Source organism: Mchenga conophoros, linkage group LG23 (genome assembly GCF_057382185.1).
Source record: "Mchenga conophoros isolate Kocher_MC1m ecotype Shallow Benthic linkage group LG23, M_conophoros_male_GT1.1, whole genome shotgun sequence".
NCBI classification, from domain to species: Eukaryota; Metazoa; Chordata; class Actinopteri; order Cichliformes; family Cichlidae; genus Mchenga; species Mchenga conophoros.
The window spans coordinates 6,081,039-6,100,846 of record NC_140547.1 but is presented as its reverse complement, the minus strand read 5'-3'; the positions used below and the strand labels follow the sequence as shown (position 1 = coordinate 6,100,846).

At 42.1% G+C, this 19,808-nt stretch overlaps 1 protein-coding gene across 2 annotated transcripts in view; it reads right to left on the bottom strand.

Moving 5' to 3' along the window:
- ncanb (neurocan b) overlaps positions 1 to 19,312 on the bottom strand; it is a 174,313-nt gene extending 155,001 nt beyond the window's left edge. The window contains exon 1 of one of the 2 annotated variants that reach the window (XM_085264010.1): positions 18,987 to 19,312. The gene's annotated coding sequence lies outside the window, so the exon portion shown is untranslated. The remainder of the gene's footprint in view (positions 1 to 18,986) is intronic. The other variant, XM_085264009.1, reaches the window with a different exon arrangement.
- Between the last annotated feature and the right edge of the window lie 496 nt (positions 19,313 to 19,808).

Genomic DNA, 19,808 nt, shown 5'->3' with positions numbered 1-19,808 from the left:
GAATGAAAAATATTTAGATTTTGGGAAAAGTGCCTTTTGAAGTTAAGGAACTATTTTTACTACATCATTTTCTTGTGTAATTTCATTCATTTACAGTGCATAAGAGGTAAATAACACAAGTGTCTTTCTTTATAACATTTTGTTTTGCATCTTGACAAATGGAACAGGAACAGCAACAAGACATTTCCATGTTGAGGCTGTGAGATAATTATGCACGGTACTTACGTAGGTACTGTATAATTAATGACAGTGAACATAAAAGTAGGCACTCCAGCAAAATGAGTCATAGTGGAAGCTGGCTGCAAACCGAGGTTTGAGATCAAGGAAGGAAGATTTACATGTTACACAGTGGCCACAAAAAGCACTGAGGAAAGAGAAGTCCTAAATGAGACACAAGAGAAAATTCAAAGCTAATCAAAGGTGACGGTGATCTGTATGAGGGAATTTAAAGCTTCACAGAGTGTGTGTGACGCACTCTTGTTCCTGTGGCGTACCTTTGCTCTAAAGAAGAAGGCATGGCAAAGCTAATTTATCTCATCAAACAAATCAAATCAAATCAAATCACTTTTTATTGTCACATCACATGTGCAGGCACACTGGCACAGCACATGCGAGTGAAATTCTTGTGTGCGAGCCCCACAAGCAACAGAGATGTGCAAACACAACAACACAAACGAGCAAAATACAAGAATGGCCAACCTGAAACTAATAAATATATGTACAATATATAATAGTGTATGCATTTCTGGATGTGTATACTAAATATTTTCCTACGTGTGTGTGTGTGTGTGTGTGTGTGTGTATGTATACACATTTTTACAAATTAAATAGTAAAAAAATAAAATAAAATAATAATAATAATAATAAAATATATAAAATATACAGAGTTGAATATGTGCAAAACAAGTGGCATTTATATACAGTGTGGAGTGCATAATGTTGAAGTTCCAGTAGTGAAGCTGAGGTGTCTATGACGTGTTCAGCAGTCTGATGGCCTGATGGAAAAAGCTGTCTCTCAGTCTGCTGGTACGGGACCGGATGCTGCAGAACCTCCTTCCTGATGGAAGCAGTCTGAACAGTTTATGGCTGGGGTGACTGGAGTCCTTGATGATCCTCCCCGCTTTCCTCAGGCACCGCTTCCTGTAGATGTCTTGGAGGGAGGGAAGCTCACCTCCAATTATCCGTTCAGAGCACCGCACTACTCGCTGGAGAGCTTTGCAGTTGTAGGCGGTGCTGTTGCCATACCAGGTGGTGATGCATCCAGTGAGGATGCTCTCAATGGCACAGTGATAGAAGGTCCTGAGGATGCGGGGGCTCATGCCGAATCTTTTCAGTCTCCTGAGAAAGAAGAGGCGCTGCTGCGCCTTCTTCACTGTTTTGTTTGTGTGTACTGACCACGTAAGATCCTCAGCCAGGTGTACGCCAAGGAACCGGAAGCTGCTCACTCTCTCCACAGCAGCGCCGTTGATGGTGATGGGGTTGTGTACTTCTCTGCACCTCCGGAAGTCCACTATCAACTCCTTTGTCTTTGCGACGTTGAGGGTGAGATGGTTGTCTTGACACCAGTGGGTCAGGGCGCTGACCTCCTCCCTGTAAGCCGTCTCATCACCGTTGGTGATAAGACCCACCACTGTAGTGTCGTCCGCAAACTTCACAATGATGTTGGAGCTGTTAGTGGCTGTGCAGTCGTAGGTGTAGAGTGAGTACAGGAGAGGGCTCAGTACACACCCCTGTGGAGCACCAGTGTTCAGTGTGATGGGGGATGAGGTGATGCTGCCCAGTCTGACCACCTGGCGTCTGTCAGACAGGAAGCTAAGGATCCAGCTGCAGAGGGAGCTGCTCAGTCCTAGATCCTGCAGTTTCCTGTCCAGCTTCGAGGGAACGATGGTATTGAATGCTGAGCTGTAATCTACAAACAGCATCCTCACATACGTGTCTCTCTTCTCCAGGTGTGACAGGGCAGTGTGTAGTGTCAGGGCTATGGCATCATCAGTGGACCTGTTGTGGCGGTATGCAAACTGTAGAGGGTCCAGTGAGTCGGGTAGTGCAGAGCAGATGAAGTCCCTGACCAGCTTCTCGAAGCATTTGCTTACGATGGGGGTCAGGGCTACAGGTCGCCAGTCGTTCAATGAGGAGATGGTGGAGGATTTGGGTACAGGGACGATGGTGGCCATTTTGAAGCAGGCTGGGACTACAGACAGAGAGAGGGAAAGGTTGAAGATGTGCGTGAACACTCCAGCCAGCTGAGCCGCGCATGACCTGAGGACGCGGCCGGGAATCCCGTCCGGACCAGTAGCTTTGCGTGCGTTCACCTTCCTGAAGCACTTCCGCACATCCTCCTCAGACACAGTGTGCGCACTGACGTCATCCGCGGTGCGCACACTGTCCGGTCTCATGGTGTTCGCTGTGTCGAATCTAGCGTAGAATACGTTTAGATCCTCACACAGAGAGGCCGTGGTCTGCGGGGATCTAAACGTATTCTACGCTGTTTATGTCTATGTTTACTGAAAGAGGAAAAACAAACACTTGGCGCTAATTCAAAGCACATTTCCATGCAGAGGCTGGGTGAAGTGATGGGGGGTCTGAGTAGGAGCTATGTTAAGTAAATGATCATGGGAGGATTTACTTGAAAGAATCAGAAGAGGGAGGGCAAATACAGAGCTGTCTATAAATGGATGAGCGGAGGATCGGTGTGGTAGAGAGAAGTAAAAGAATACAAAACATTTGCCTACTGAGAAAGATGTGCAGGCAGAAGGCACTGGCATAATAAAGAGATTTAGTGTATTCCTTGAGACAGATTCGTGAGCTGGATACACTGGGCTTCGACCAGTCTGACCCATTAACAGAAAAGATATCCTCTAAACATGTTTGTGGTTTTGTATATCACATTTCTTTTCCTTTTCAATTTTCTGGGAGCTTTGAATCTGACTTCTGAAGCCAGATACCGATGCTGCATGCCAGCTAACTGCAGTACATGAGCAAAAGAAAGCAAGAAGCATAGTTTAGACAGACATCTTACAGTTGAAATGATTACAGCAGAGGAACATAATTAGAGTTTGGCATCTAGGTGCCAAGCGTGTCGCTGCAAATATGTTACATATAAAATTGGGGAATGACGAGTAATTATTCACATGGAGCCTGAGTGGATGTTGAGGTGGTAGAGGAGCTGAAACAGCAGCCAACAATGGATGGTAGCAGCACTGGCATGTCAAAGGGAGAGATGAGAAATTTGCAGCTTTAAATTTGATATGTTTTGTGTACATAAGGAGACTTAGACATGCTACCTTTGTCTGGGGTTGCTCAAGTTCTCTGCTTGAGGGTTTTTTTTAACGTGAATTACAGATTCACATTATCTATAACAATCCGTAATAACTGTATTAATATAATACATTATATAATAAATGTTTTTGTCTGTAAGACATTCATCAGACATCAAGGTAACTATCTCGAATCCTATCCTGATTTTTTTTCTTTTAAGACTTTTTCTTTTAAAACTAAACACTCATGTGCTTTCACATTAAACTTCTTTCTAAACTTCTTCCTAAACCAGTGCACCCTGTACTTTGCCTTGGCTTTGCTTGTATGACTGTCAGAGCTTGCTATCATGCATTTCCCAGTCATATAAAAACAACAAAAAGCACATACTTTTCTAAAATACTAGCAGCTCTGCAAGGCTGTTCATCAGCTGCGTTTTGAGTGTAACGTTGACACATTCACAAAAATGGTAATACTAGACTGCTCCTGTTTGTGGGTATAATTTTTTCACCAGTAAAAGCATTTCCTAAATGGGACAGAATGAACAAACTGCCACTAATGCCTGGTCTTGACGCCTGGTGAGAAATGTGAATACTGCATGTTACTTAAAGTAATGGTCAGATATCGAAGAAGCTTTTCAAGTCTCCAATAGAAGCTCTCTTGATCTTGAAAACTTCACTTTACTGTGGGAAGGGACTACAAACTTGTGAGAGGGGTAGGGGATTAATCATTCTGATCAATTTGAGAGGATTGAGAATTCTACTGTATTTCTGGTAGTTTTCAGTAGCTACAAAATCTACAGCCTGCAACCTTCAACAAATGGAACAAAAGAGGTTGGACACAAAGAGGTTTCATGAACTTAATGCTCACCCTGATGGATTACTAACATCAAGAAATATTCACTTTGCTGTGGGATAGGTAAAGCAAAGAAATTTATGTAAATACCTAGTCGCCTTTGTTAAATGGCTGGCAGTAACCTATAGCATATATGATTTGTGTTTAATGGGCTAACACATTCAGAACTACTTGTCCTTTAATATCAACAGTGTTCACTTTCCCTGGTGAAATCACCCTCAATGACCTTCCAAAAGGTACTGATGTGCCAAAGAAAAGCAAACACCTCATTTATCTGGCAGCCAAATGCAAAGAGCAGATGTCACTGGGGGCCTGAGGAGCTGGCAGTTGGATCCACGGTAGTGACAAGATGAGCAGCCCGAGCTCCTGGCTTTAGGAAAAGGCAAAGCTGCTCGGACAAACACTGGTGTTGGACAGCACACAGGCAAGCAGTTTAAAACAGAGCTCGGCCAAAGCTTAAGGTCAGCCAGGTCAGGGGGAACATAAAACCCATAATGAACTGGAGCAAGACCTTTTAAAAAAACACAATTTAAAATCAAATAAAACAAAAACTGCAGCCAAGCCATAATCTTGAGAATTCATTTACAGAGCTAATTTCAGAGTCTGCATTATGAAAAAGGGCTATTAATCCTGAGTGACTTCATCAGCAGCAGCGGTAGCGGCAGCGTGGTCCAGGGAGATACAGCAGCCAATTAAGGGTGTTTGTAGTAATAGACAAGAAATGACAAATGCTGTGATTGCTGTGAGGTGTGATGATGGGCTGTTAAAGATGTTGGCCTTCCTGAGATCTTGATTGAGAATAAACACCCCAATCAGGAAGCGTGATTGCAGGATTGGCCTCTTAAACGTGCTAAAGTTCAAATGTGACCTTGATTCAGCGAGATGCAAAAAAAAAGCAGGAGGAAGAAAGAATCAATGATTTCCTTGTGTGGAGATGTAATATGTTTGTAGTAGTCGTACTAAACACAACACACATTATGCATAATCAGTTAGACACATTCTTTACAATATCCATTAGCTCTCCCTCTATGTGGAAAGGATTATGGGAAATCAGTAGCAGGTTATAACAACTATTGTTCATAAATTGTGCATTGGCAGTTAATAAAATATAAGTTTATATAAGACTTCTTTCATTTGTAAACAATCAAATGATAATTAATTATAAATAGTAAGCATGAGTCAATCTATGTTTATGTCATAAGCAAATCAGTAAACATTATTAATTATAATTTGATTATGTGTCAACAGTTTTAAAAAAGCCTTACTATTTATTTAATTTACAATGCCTGTAATAAAGTGTTAGCAATGTAGAGACTACAAAGACTGGGAATGATACCAGAAATACCAGCTGATACTCGTACAAGTAGAATTACACATTACTCAATAACCAATTCTTTTACCAGAATGAAATATAAAGAATCATATTATCCCATGTTCTTTAAACCACTTCAAGGTCACTTTAAATCTCAGTTGTAAATTGTAAAGCTAGACTGTGACTGATCCTTTTTAGTTTAAGTGCATATTGACTCCCCTTACCTTAGTCTTAAAGAGTATATTTATTTCTTACAATTAGATTTATTGTTGTTTTTTGCACTGAATGGAACCGGAGCCTTGTCGTCTCGTCTCTATATATACTGTACTGTATATAGCAGAGATGACAATAAAGTTTACTTTGACTTTGATAAACTCCTTCAGTAAAAAGTTTTAAATGTTTAACCATTCAAAATCAATGAGACGGTGATGGAAAGCCATAAAATGTTAACATTACATGGTTCCTGGATAGGCTTCCATTGGTCGATAAAACATTATCCATTAAAAACCTTTTAACTTAGGAATCATGCATGATTTCACAATGGCAATGCCCTCTGCCTCCAACGAAATGGTAACTTGTATTTTGGGATATGAATGACATCCAGGCAGAGCTATTCTGAGAGTCCATGTGTAGTATTTCTGATAGTCTCAATACCAACATTGAACTGGTGTCAGATTGATGCTAGCACGATAGGATCAATGCTTTCGTTTGTTTCTCTCAGCTATGTTCAGTACGTTGTTCCCATTTCATCAAACAGTACACATGTCTGTGCAAACTTCCCTTATGCAAGCACCCCCTCCCCGTCCTCGGCTGTGTTTTGCTATCTCCATGTGACTCAGTTGCACTAAGCAGACAGATGCAAGCTTCAGTGAGTGAAAAAAAAGGAGCATCACGTGGAGATATGTTGCAGCTGTATAAGAAAATTTCCCAAACGATGCAGAAAGAAATTCTCTACTGAGGTAGCAAAACCAATTTATAGAAATATACGAAAAAACATGAAAACTTTGGAACTTTTTTTAAAAAAAAATTTTTTTTTGCTGGAGTGAAGAAAATCTGAGGGAATCTTTCAGATAAACCCAGGTCGACCCGACTGGGTTTATCTGCCCACTAGCAAAGTCCTTTAAGAGAAGCAAAGAATAACCAGGTAGCTCATATAGTGGTGAAAATGATGATTCAGTCATGACTCATGTCAGATCTGCATTTGCAAATTTCCTCCTTCTTCAGGATGTAAAGTCAGACAAGAACACCTGTAAACTTATGCTGCCCCCAACAGCTCTGGAGGAACTGCAGACTTGGTATGTACACTGCTAATGTCACCTACAGTACAAAAAACAGTAATTAAAAAAACAATTCTGAATGCTGAAATTTAGAAAAAAGTTATTGTAAGAATTGGTTCTGGTAGCATCTTAACAGACACGTGCTTGGAGTATTACCCAGCAGTGATGATGCTACCCACTGGCTGAAATGGCAGTTGGTCTAAAACTTGGAAAGGGAACAATCATAGCAGGAGTAACAATAAAGACAAAGAAGATAAAAGAAACAAAGACCAAAAGATTATTGTGGAATGAATGAAAAGCAGAAACAGTGAACAATTTTGACTTTTCAGTTTCTCACCACTGCAAAGAAATTAATGAACATTAAGACATCTGTCTTCTCCACAGCACAGCAAAAGCTAAAGGATCGACGGGGGAGCACAAACGAAAACAAGAGTAGCTCACATTAAAGGTTATATGATATATTGCCGTACCCCAAGTGGGAGTAGACAGCAAAAACATGTAGATATTGGCACAAGCAGCTCTGTAAAGCACCTACCAAAGCACTACGATGACAGGACATTTAGAGCTCAGAGAAGAGAAAATCTAGTGATTTACTGTGAATCTCCAATGGCCACTTAAAATCCGCCCCAAATTGCTCTCCTGCTACTTCAGCATGCGAGCTTGCGATTGTGTGCACACTCTGCATCTATACGTTCTAAGGCAGTGAAGTGATTGCGGGTGGTCTAAAGAAATGTTTTCCTAATAAATCACAAGGGAGCTTTTAAAATCAGTGTGCAGTGCAGTGGGGAGTATTTCTTTTCCCATTCCCTCTGAGAACACCTGAAGCATACCCAGCTTGACTGCTAATGGCTCAGTGGTAAATCACATCACGAACTCGAAAGCCGACTCACTATTTGAAACTTGCAATTCTTGGGTGCTTGTCTTGTTGCAGTCGCAGGCAAGACACACACAAAATGTGCATATAACAATCAAAAGGCACACACACACACACACACACTGACTACCTACCGAGGAGAGTGCTAAGAAATAAACTCCAAAGCTTCAGACAGCGCTGACCCTTTTGGAGAAGCTTTGGGTGGCAGCTAAAGGTTGCTTTAACATGCCTCCTTACTGTTGAGCCTGATAGTTTGACATGGAGAGGAGAGGAATGTCTCTCTGCGATCTTTTCTCTGTGAAAACAATGAAGGTCAGACTAAGACAAGATCCAATTAGAGCTTGGCCTCAAATACCTGAAGTGAGCCAAGAGAATCTCTGTGTTTTTCTTTGTCTAGAGGGTTTGCATGTGTGCTTCTGACCACGGGAGGGGGTGGCAGGCATTTGGATAGTCAAGCATTATGAAACCATATGTCCCAACACACATTAAAGCAAAAAGAGGACACCAGTGAGAAGAGACATTTTACTACAATTATTATGCACCGTTTTCCTGGCTGCTATCCACGAAGCCAATGGACTCCAATGTAACGGCTGGAGCAAGTCAAAACAGATAAGAAGAGTCAGACTAAAATGCGGATGATCTGGTAATGAATGTGTGCACATAATCACACACAGTCCTCAGTGCAGCTGCAGAAACCCCTTTGCAGTGCAAACAAGAGTGCACACAGAAGGGTCCATCACAAACAGCAACCCCAATCAATCTCTGCAGAGAACTGAACGCTTGGGGATACAGTGGCAGTGATCTCACACCAACCTTTCTATCACACACAGATCCACCAAGTCACGGGCATTCACAGTCACTAGAGGTGCCCCAGCAACAGCTCTGGGAGCAGTTGCCAAATTTATCAAAGAGGTCCAGGAGCAATCCGGAGGGCTCCAGCACTTCTGCACCAATGTGTAATTATTAGGACAGTTAGAAAGTCAGAGAGACAGCCCCTTTAATTACAGCTGTGGGGAAAAAATCCCAGAAAGAGTGGATGGGGAGAGAACATAAGGGGCACAAACTGAATGTGGCTTTTTGTTGGATGCAAGAGGCAGGGATGCAGGAAGCCTCAATGACAGAGAAACCAGATGTTGGGGTTGAAGATTTACACTTTGACATAAAGAAAAACGGCTGATTAATGTAATTCCTGTCTGACTAAAGATTGAGTGACTGCAGCAAGGGCTCTTCATTTTCTGCATTTTCCATGCTTTATTTTCTTCTCTATTAATTTAGCAGTGTGACAGTTAATTACAAAACAGTACTGGTATGCACCCCAGCAGCTCATTTTGAATTTGCCAGAGCAGAACTGAAAAGCTACTCTAAGCGCTGAGGGGAATTGGCCTGCAGAGAGTCTGTGCAAAGCCGCAACTCGGTAATTGTTTAACAGCCTTGTACATTAAAATTTGCAACCACAAAAATGGACCTCCACATGTAGTGTGACAAATTGGATGACCCGGTGAGTAACTTGGTTTCGTCATGATTTGGACAGCAGACAACAGAGATTTTATTTCTTTGTTTGATCAGTGCTTTGGAAAAATAAACAGGAAAAGCTATTTGAATTGAAAATTGTTCTTTAAACAAGCTGTGATCTTGCTAGCAATCCCACGAACACTGGGAAAATGAGTTCTTCTCTTCCCAAAAAATTGATTAAATCAGTTCCTCTAAACCAGGAGTCCAAATGCCACCTCCTCATACCGTACACTTACTGTATAAACAGTATTATGCTTTCAGTGATATAGTAATGCCATGCGTTATGTTCCCTACTATCCACAACAACAACACAAGCCCAAACATGCCTAAGAGCGAGTCCAGCATTTCAGCATCCAATTACCTGAAATCAAGTACCTAAAAAAGGGAGCTACTTCAATAACAGGAAGTGGCTGGGATACAAGAGGTCAGACCTCCAACAAAGTTTGATACTTTGCAAAATATGAAGGAAGCTGTTAAAAGTGGAAACTAATCTGTTTCACCACACAGGCAAAAAACAAAAACGTCATCAATTACAACCAAGCTGTGAAGGAGGAGATATGAGCAGCAGGTGATGTGCAACCAAAAAGTAAGTGAATGACTCAACCGAATTTCATATTAGAAGAAGAGCAAATGGTGGATGCAAAATTCCTAAATAGTGTTATGGTGGGAAAAGGAGGGATTTAAGTAACTGGTACATCCCAGGTAGAAAATATTTTTCAAATTCAATGTTATGATGTCACAATATAGTGCATACATAAAATTTCCAGGGAAGGCACTGCCTAAGCAGCTTTTTACTTACATATGACTTATGCTGTGTCACTACTATTGCACTATAGGATGGAAAACGCCATTCATTTTGCTTGCACTACTAAATCCTGCGGGCTGCAATTGCTGATAAAGCTTTATTTAGTAATTCTTTCTACATATTTATTTGAAATATCATGATATAATTTTGACACTGTATTGTCCACTCCTATTAGCCACAGTCCTTGACCAAAGGTTTAACCCCCTGACTTCCTTACCCACACACATGCACAGTTGCCGCTACCCCCACCATCACTTCTACCATCGACTCTAATACCTCAGGGCTTTGAAGGCAGCATGCGTCATAGCTCAGTGTAAAAGCCACTTTGGTGGAGCATTGGCAATCTTATTAAGAACTGCCAAATAACTACGAACTCTACTGGCAAGACATCTGACCCGTTATCTGCATTGCAAATTCAATATTAGGTTGGTTTCTCCAGCATTTCGTTCAGCACCAACGAAAGAAACAGAGAAGATGTGAAATATCACCCTGGAATCTGACACTGACTTAGACATAGACAAAGACTTTATTAATCCCACCCTGGGGAAATTCACACAATATTACAGCAGCAAAAGGGTCAGCAAGAGGAAGTGAATTAGAGATATATTAGAAAAATAAAAACTAGAAAAACAAATAGATTAGAAAAATAGTGTACAAATAAAAAAAAGAGTCATTAGTATTATTTACAAATTGTTGCTTTATGCAGTAAATCCAATTACAGAGAATTTTTCACATTTACTTAAAGTGCAGTGAAAATGATAATATATACAGGTAAATTATAGCCGGTTTCTGTACACTTGTGTGCACTGTACAATGTGACTGCTGTCGTGATGAAGGACCTGCGATGGCGTGGCTGTAACGCCTACTGCTGATGGAGCTGCTCGGTGCCTCCATAGTCTCCTGCAAGGGAGTGAGAGGTGCTGTCCATAATGGACATTAGCTTCACTAACATCCTCCTCTCATGTTAGATGTTATAATTTTACTATCATATATGGTTATGAGATAACTTGTAAAAACAGATAACAAACAAATTAGCAGAATAGATGTGTTGTGGTGAATGCCAAGAAGATGAACCCTGACCACATGAAGGTAGCTCTTGGTTTGACCTTTTCACCTACTTTCTAATCCTCTGGCACATTCTGTTTAGCTCAGCATATCCATGGATCCCACTGAGCTATGTGCGCGCACACACACACACACACACACACACACACACACACACACACACACGTACACAGGAGTGCTTGGATACAGCTGCAATACAGACAGGTCCAAACCTCTCCAGGAGCAGATTTTCTCATGTCGGTGGGTAAACCGTCATGGACGACAAATCCAAGAGTCACCTGTAGGCTAACTTTGGACACAATTGACTAAATCCACCTGGTGAGGCCTGGAAGTTGGCCAGCTGCTGCTGCTCACACTGACTGTTTCCCCATTTATCTGTATCTATATCCCCGTCTGTCTCATATCTCTCTGAATGTTCCTTGATAGTTTTAGTTTTAGTTTTTAAAGAGTACTTTACGAGCCAACTGGTGCACACAAATCTTTGCAGGTTTTAGCCACTCAGCAGGTGAATGCTGATTTCAGCATACACCAGTTTGGTTGAGACTTAGATATCTCAGCATCTATTACATGAATTATAACATATTGTATGGAAATTTATGTTCCCTACTGACTTTGATAAGCCTCTAATTGCACCAACCTGAAGTTAACTTTAGTGGCCAGAGCTTGTGAGAAGATTATTGGTTTGAAACATAGATAAGATCAAGTGTGTACAGTGGGGCAAAAAAGTATTTAGTCAGCCACCGATTGTGCAAGTTCCCCCACCTAAAATGATGACAGAGGTCAGTAATTTGCACCAGAGGTACACTTCAACTGTGAGAGACAGAATGTGAAAAAAAAATCCATGAATCCACATGGTAGGATTTGTAAAGAATTTATTCGTAAATCAGGGTGGAAAATAAGTATTTGGTCAATAACAAAAATACAACTCAATACTTTGTAACATAACCTTTGTTGGCAATAACAGAGGTCAAACGTTTACTATAGGTCTTTACCAGGTTTGCACACACAGTAGCTGGTATTTTGGCCCATTCCTCCATGCAGATCTTCTCGAGAGCAGTGATGTTTTGGGGCTATCGCCGACCAACACGGACTTTCAACTCCCGCCACAGATTTTCTATGGGGTTGAGGTCTGGAGACTGGCTAGGCCACTCCAGGACTTTCAAATGCTTCTTACGGAGCCACTCCTTTGTTGCCCGGGCGGTGTGTTTTGGATCATTGTCATTTTGGAAGACCCAGCCTCGTTTCATCTTCAAAGTTCTCACTGATGGAAGGAGGTTTTGGCTCAAAATCTCACGATACATGGCCCCATTCATTCTGTCCTTAACACGGATCAGTCGTCCTGTCCCCTTGGCAGAAAAACAGCCCCATAGCATGATGTTTCCACCCCCATGCTTCACAGTAGGTATGGTGTTCTTGGGATGCAACTCAGTATTCTTCTTCCTCCAAACACGACGAGTTGAGTTTATACCAAAAAGTTCTACTTTGGTTTCATCTGACCACATGACATTCTCCCAATCCTCTGCTGTATCATCCATGTGCTCTCTGGCAAACTTCAGACGGGCCTGGACATGCACTGGCTTCAGCAGCGGAACACGTCTGGCACTGCGGGATTTGATTCCCTGCCGTTGTAGTGTGTTACTGATGGTGACCTTTGTTACTTTGGTCCCTGCTCTCTGCAGGTCATTCACCAGGTCCCCCCGTGTGGTTCTGGGATCTTTGCTCACCGTTCTCATGATCATTTTGACCCCACGGAATGAGATCTTGCGTGGAGCCCCAGATCGAGGGAGATTATCAGTGGTCTTGTATGTCTTCCATTTTCTGATGATTGCTCCCACAGTTGATTTTTTCACACCAAGCTGCTTGCCTATTGTAGATTCACTCTTCCCAGTCTGGTGCAGGTCTACAATACTTTTCCTGGTGTCCTTCGAAAGCTCTTTGGTCTTGGCCATGGCGGAGTTTGGAGTCTGACTGTTTGAGGCTGTGGACAGGTGTCTTTTATACAGATGATGAGTTCAAACAGGTGCCATTCATACAGGTAACGAGTGGGGGACAGAAAAGCTTCTTACAGAAGACGTTACAGGTCTGTGAGAGCCAGAGATTTTCCTTGTTTGAGGTGACCAAATACTTATTTTCCACCCTAATTTACGAATAAATTCTTTACAAATCCTACCATGTGAATTCATGGATTTTTTTTTCACATTCTGTCTCTCACAGTTGAAGTGTACCTCTGGTGCAAATTACTGACCTCTGTCATCATTTTAAGCGGGGGAACTTGCACAATCGGTGGCTGACTAAATACTTTTTGCCCCACTGTATATACATACAAATCTTATAAACATATTTGTGCCAGCAGGGTTTTTCTGTCTCATCTTACTTATATGACATAACATATGAAGTGTGATTAATAAAAATACTTTTTGAAGGAGATTACCTGATTTAAATGTGACCGTGAATGTAGCCCTTCACATATCTTCAAAAATTTCTTTTGAAGCAATTCAGTGATTAACACATTGGAATCAAGGATCTTTTTTGCTGTGAGGCAAAAGTGCTCTCTGTTTGGAGCACTTCTTATGCTTTTCTAAAATGGTTTAATCTCTGGTTTTCCCCACAAGTGCAAAATACATTAGGTTATTAACTATCTGGGACCAGGGCAAGACCAGGACATTCTCAAGAAAGAGACATTTTTTATTTTTAAGTTGAACATTCTCCCTCAGACACCTCAAAACATTAGATCGGAACTCCATGTTTACAGTGTTATCATGATAATTCATGATAAACACTATGACAAACAGAGAGGTTGTCATGTCACACATGACACACGTGCCCTCTGGCTTGGAAAGCATAGAGTCTTTCACTTAAAACTACTTGTTCATGGATGGAAACCCAGGTCTCGTTACCAGCATGATCCTCCACACAAAATGTGGGTTAGTTTGAAGCACAAGATGAATGACGTTTAATCTCTGTGGAGGTCTGCAGAGAAATTGCAGAGTGCACAGTGCAAGTGCTCAGAACAGGACTTCCAGTAAGACGCTAATGATAGAAGCCACACTCAAGGCTCCCTGGACATGCCTGAAAAAGATGACCTTGAATCTGAAATCGGACAACTTTAAATCAGGTAAGGCTTTTGACTTTTATGGACCTGTTCTCTGAATTTTTGATCACACCCTATAAAACACAACATAAGAAGGCTTGGTTTGGTCTTTCTGTCAGAGTAGATTTACATATTAAAGTTTAGACTATATTTTTAGAGTGACTTTTATGTGATTGTCATAGTCCAAGACGGTTATATTTTAATCTAATTTGTGAGAGCGTCTGGATTCATTAAAATGAGCAGAGCTGCTTCATCAGAAGAACTGTGAACAAGAGTAAAAGCCAATATTACCACAACAATAAAAACCTTTAAGAAAAATATGATTCACAGTTCTTTGCCTCTAGGGAGACAGACAGGAGGGTTACAGAAACCTATTTTTTCCTGGATGGGGAACAGAATAAAAAGCGGAACTGATTTATTATTTTTTTTTACAATGACAAAATAAACCAACAAGAAACCTTCTGAAGCCAAATAATTTTCCAGAAATCATGCACTAAGGACTACTGAACATAATAGTTTTTCAACATTTGCGTGAATAACACCAAGCAGGGAAAATCACATTGTGTCTTATTTTGTGTGGCTCAAAAGTGCTAACCAATATCAACAGCTGCAGAACTAGAATAATGTGCTCCCCACCTGGCAGCAGCGTGCATGGATAAGCTTAACCTGGGTGCAAAGGTTCTGAATAAAATTAATTTTACTACTTTCCAATTCTCTCCCATAAATCCCTGTGATTGGTTTCAGGAACCCCAGAGCTAGATCTGTTATTAGCGAGGGGGGCTTTATAAGTATCATACTGGTGCCTCGGCTTCATAAATAGCCCCACTGTGTAGAATCCAGGTGGCAGGCTAAAGTAGAGGAAGACAGACAGAAATCACTCTTGGTAACAAGACGTCCTTCTTATTGTTCTCCCCACTTATGTCTTGTGTTTCTCAAACTTTAGTTATGATCTTCCTGTCTGGAAATCAACGAGCAGATCCAGGGGACTCCTCTGTACCGCTACAGATTAAAATCGAACACTTTTGTTGTCACATACAACAAAAATGTGGGTTTCTCCTTTGGGAAATGGAGCACACATGAGTGGAAAACATTGACCATCTGTAGGCTTTCCAAGCACTCCCTGTTTACCAGCTCATCAGAGTCTGACAGATACAGTCTGTACAACAATAATTCCAGCATTTTATAGCTGATATCCTTCAGTAAGACGTCTTTCAGTTGTACACTATGTGCGTGAAGATGTGGGAACCCTGTTGAGTTTTTGTTAGGCAGGAAAGAAAAACAATGAGGTAGACAAAACAGGCAATTCTTCAGGCGCTGTCCAGCGCTGAAACCACAGAAAGAGCCAACAGGGAGCTTTTCATTTTCCGAAGATTAGCTCAGGCAAGGAAATGCAGACATAATGGTAAAATAAGCAGCTTCTTAGTATTTGCTTCTCCTCTTGGGTGTTTTAGAAGGTGAATGATAGAGACATGGGCCAGTTCAGATTTACTGATGTGCCAAATGAGTTTAACAAAAGAGGCAACACACTGAACTGGCAAGACAAAGGGGAAAGGAAGGCTTAACAAAAATCCACCTTCAGGAATAATTTCTCCAATCACTGGAAGATACTCAACTGTGCTCCTGTCATTAATTCAGCAGACAAAAACTGTTACCAGATGTCATTACTTATTTATAGTATTTAATAGTGAAAATGCTTCTTTTGAATAATACATTTGGTGAGAGCGCTGGATTTGGGGAGGTGGGGATGGAGAGGTTGACTGATGAATATTCACAAGCTGCGTCTGGAGGGATTGTGCTAAACTACCTTTTTTTCTGCCTCTGTGCCTCCTGGGCTTTGTCTGCTCTGCCACTTGCCATGATGGCCCAGCTGCGCTGCTCATTTGCTTGGCGCTACGCACAGTGGCTAGTTCAACATGGTTAATGCCAGGCTATTATATTATTAGCCAAGGCAAAGCTAGCAGCAGCCCACTTAAGCTCCGCTCCATCTGCTTGGTGGTGTCAGGTTGGAGGAATGGAGGGACCCAGAGCTGTCTATCAAGGAGACTGACGTCGTCCAGCGAGCAAAGGTACAGCATTCATTAAACCAATGAAATGACCCTGGGGCTGGGGGAACAGAGGTGCCAAGTGGATCCTGGCCTAAAATGTGATCTATGGTCGTGTGTGCTCAGGGTTCTGCTGCGACACACGTGTAACTTGAACAGACAATAGCAAGCGCACACTCTCATGATCATTTATACAAACAGAATTGAATATGCGCGTAGGCTGCTGTGAGTGTTTTCACTGCCTAATTGGATCCAGGTTATGTACTGTAAGTGTGTAAATTAGTCTCTCACTGCAGGAGTCTTCCAGTATCCCTCCTGGCCCTTCTCCCACCATGGGGGAAAAAAAAACTACCCCCATTTGTAACATACGTCGTGAGCCTACAGCTCTGAACCTTTATCGAAAACACACAAAAGAAAAAACATATTAATAAATGTTCCTTCCCACTGTAAAATTACACACAGCAGGATCACAGCTGATTCATAGCGCCACACTCTTCCAACTACAGGATTTCAAGCTGGAGGCCTTTGCCAGTCAAACAGTCTAACTCAAGCCCAGAGATCTTCTGTACTGATATTGTGCAGTTGCTTGGCAGCTTTCCCTTGTTTCATCCTGTGCCAGGGTGGCTTTGTTTGTTTTAAGCATAGCAGAAGGTTCATTGTAGGAATATTAATGTCTTACATTTGCGAAATCTCTGTAAAAATTCACAGTTTCCAATTTACTTGCTTGGACACTACTCAAGTGCAAAATTGAATTCTGGCCCATTCACGTCTTCCGCTACAAGTGTCTGCACTAAGCTGAGCGCAGCCAACCAGAAAAGACACATTATTGAAATATGTGACAACGCAACCTCATGCAAAGAGCAGATAATGCTGTAAAACTCCCACAGTCTGTTACATCCCTTCTTCATTCTCTTTCTTTCTTTCTCTCTTTCCTCTTTCGTTCTGTCTTGCTTTTCTGTCCATGCTCATGAGATGTGATGACAACATTTCCGAACTGCTTTTGGCCTTGACCGCAGTTGGAGAGGAGCCACTAAGAAGCGATGAACCACTCTCTAAAGGAATATTGTTCATCCATTGTAATGCCTCATCACACAGAAAATGTGAAAATGGGGGCAGTGAACTGGCAATGCCACAGAAAAAGAATACCTCTTCTGAGAACAATAGCGCTAACAGTAGAGCCTGCGATCCAGTGCAAGAGTGATGAGTGAGAGTCCAAACAGTGCAGGGCAAGAGAAAGAGACACAAAGACAAACACAGAAACCTTCTGCAATATGCATGAGTGGACAAGGCAGAAAGAAGCAGAGGGACTTAAACAGCAGTTTAATGTGCAGCCAGATACTAATAGTGCAACAGGAGCTGATGATGCCCATATCATCCAACAGCAAAACTCAGCAACTGGAAGCATCAGTGGCCATAAATGTACACACACACACACACACACACACACACACACACACACACACACACACACACACACACACACACACACACACACACACACACTTATCAGATAGACAAAGACCTACACATGGCTGCCCAACCAGTGAGAGGAGAATGTTTTATCTACAATCAGTCACAGAATGAAAATGAGGCTGGTCAGTTTGCAGACCTGGAGTATCAAGGATCACATTGCCAATGCTAAGCCCAAACAGATTCAAAAGATTTGTGTAGTTGTGGGAGATTTGGAGAGATGGAATATCAGATAAAAATGGTGCATAATCTGTTTGGCTGAAGACTGCTTAGACAAATTCTAGGTTGGCTGGCTGAGTGAATGTGTGCACATGTATGCAAATACCTGAGACACACAATTATAAGACAGAATAAGAATCCAGCGAGAGTGAGAAAAGGGAGGGAGGGAGGCTAGTAACCATTTCACAAACAGTTTGGCTGAATTTCTGCTTAATTTCCCAGGGGGTCATGAGCAACCCCACTCCAGCTCCATTGCCGTTCTCTGACAAACATGAAAAATGAAACAAAACTTTACTTTCTTTTTCATCCACAAAAAACACTCCTCGCTGCTACACAGGCAAATGAAAGCCATGTCCACACAGGACTGAACCGTGGCATGCAGGCTGGGCTGGACCTCCTCCTTTTCAGTCAGTTTGTGACCTAGAGCTCCTTCTGCCAGATGCCAGCCTTTCTTCAGTAGAAATAATTGAGAGACCCTTTAGGTGGAGTACAAGTGCCATCCAAGATAATGTCTCAGGTTTCCCTCCTTTGCTTCGCTGACAGCGCTGACAGCCCTGCCTGCGCTGCCTATCGACTTACACCCACTCCAAAAGCTCCCTCTGTCCCCATCTGCCTCACCTGAAGGCTTACCAAAGGAGAAGAAAATGGGATTTTCACTACAAAGAAGTGAGCTCATGGTCATACAGATCCAAATCGTACAGTAACCGGCGCTGTCAAACATCCTTTTGAACATAAGCAGCCTCAAAGGAGAAAATAAGAGGGAGCGACGCTTTGCTACATTTATTACTTTTCAACAGATGCTGCATAATTGGACAATTACGACGTAATTCAAACAGACAGAAAAAAGCAAAATCGCTTAACTTTTGTCAAAGTGCATTTTGGAGTCTTATTAAAACTAAATCACCAACACAGCAAAACCTAAAAGGATTAATTGAAAAATAGCCTTATGGAAGCAGTAACTAGCTTCAAGCAGTGAATCGCATGCTTGCAAAGACTACACACTTTTGCGATATAAAGCACATTTCTTTTGGTAACAGCCACATATCTTTGTCTTTGAATAGTACCGACAAGGACATTTCCAAATGATGATCGACTTTAAGTGAACAAAATTCGTGAAACACCCATTTCGTTTCGTGGAATTAAAATAAGTCAGTCAGTCAGACAAATTCATAAATAAATAGATATGCAAAAACACACAAGACTACTCGCCTTCACCTTTCAGATCAAGTCAGGTCCCGTCTACAGGAATGTAGAGCGATGCCGCAGCTTTACAGGAGCGTCTGTGTGATACAGTGCAGGTGGTAGCGCCACAGTCAGGGAAGCTGAACCATCCAAGAGACGCGTAAAAGCCCCGCGAGTCCGAGGAATTTCTGTCAGACAGGGAGACAGGGTCTGTGTCGTTTCGTGTGCAGTGCGCCTGGATGCAGAGACGTGTCCTTGCGTCTTTCGGGGACTTGTCGAATCAGCAGCAGCGATGAGTGGATGAGCGCCAGCCAGAGTGGTGCTCACCTCTCCAGCAGCTGAGCGCTACTGAACAAAAGAGTGCTCCGCAGGCTCTCTATTCAAATAGCAGGAGAGAGGGATGAACGAAGATTGGGGGGTGCTGGTGGTTGGGTGTGCGGAACGAAGGGGAGGAGGATGATGTGTGAGTGTGTGTAAGAGTGTTGGGGGGGGGGAGCCTTTAGTGTTAAGGTTGATATAAAGATCAGAAGTTTGTACTTCGAGCATCTCTTGAAAACCATCTAATGTAACGCATGTAGACCGCCTGACAAGACGTGTGGTTGCTTGTAATAAACCCAGGCACACAACAATCACAAATCCATTAGTCATTATCTGTTCAAGGAATTTATGACAGTCGGGGAGGGAGAGGGTTTAGTTTAAGACGTGATTTGGCATCTCTGTCCTACTGTAGGCCCCCACAATCCCGTTTGGCCTTTGTCTGAGCGCTGTAATTAATGACTTTAGGGAAAGAATTACCTTGTTTGGCAGCGTAGCAGTGACCTCAACCTGAGATTTACTTGCAATGGAGCG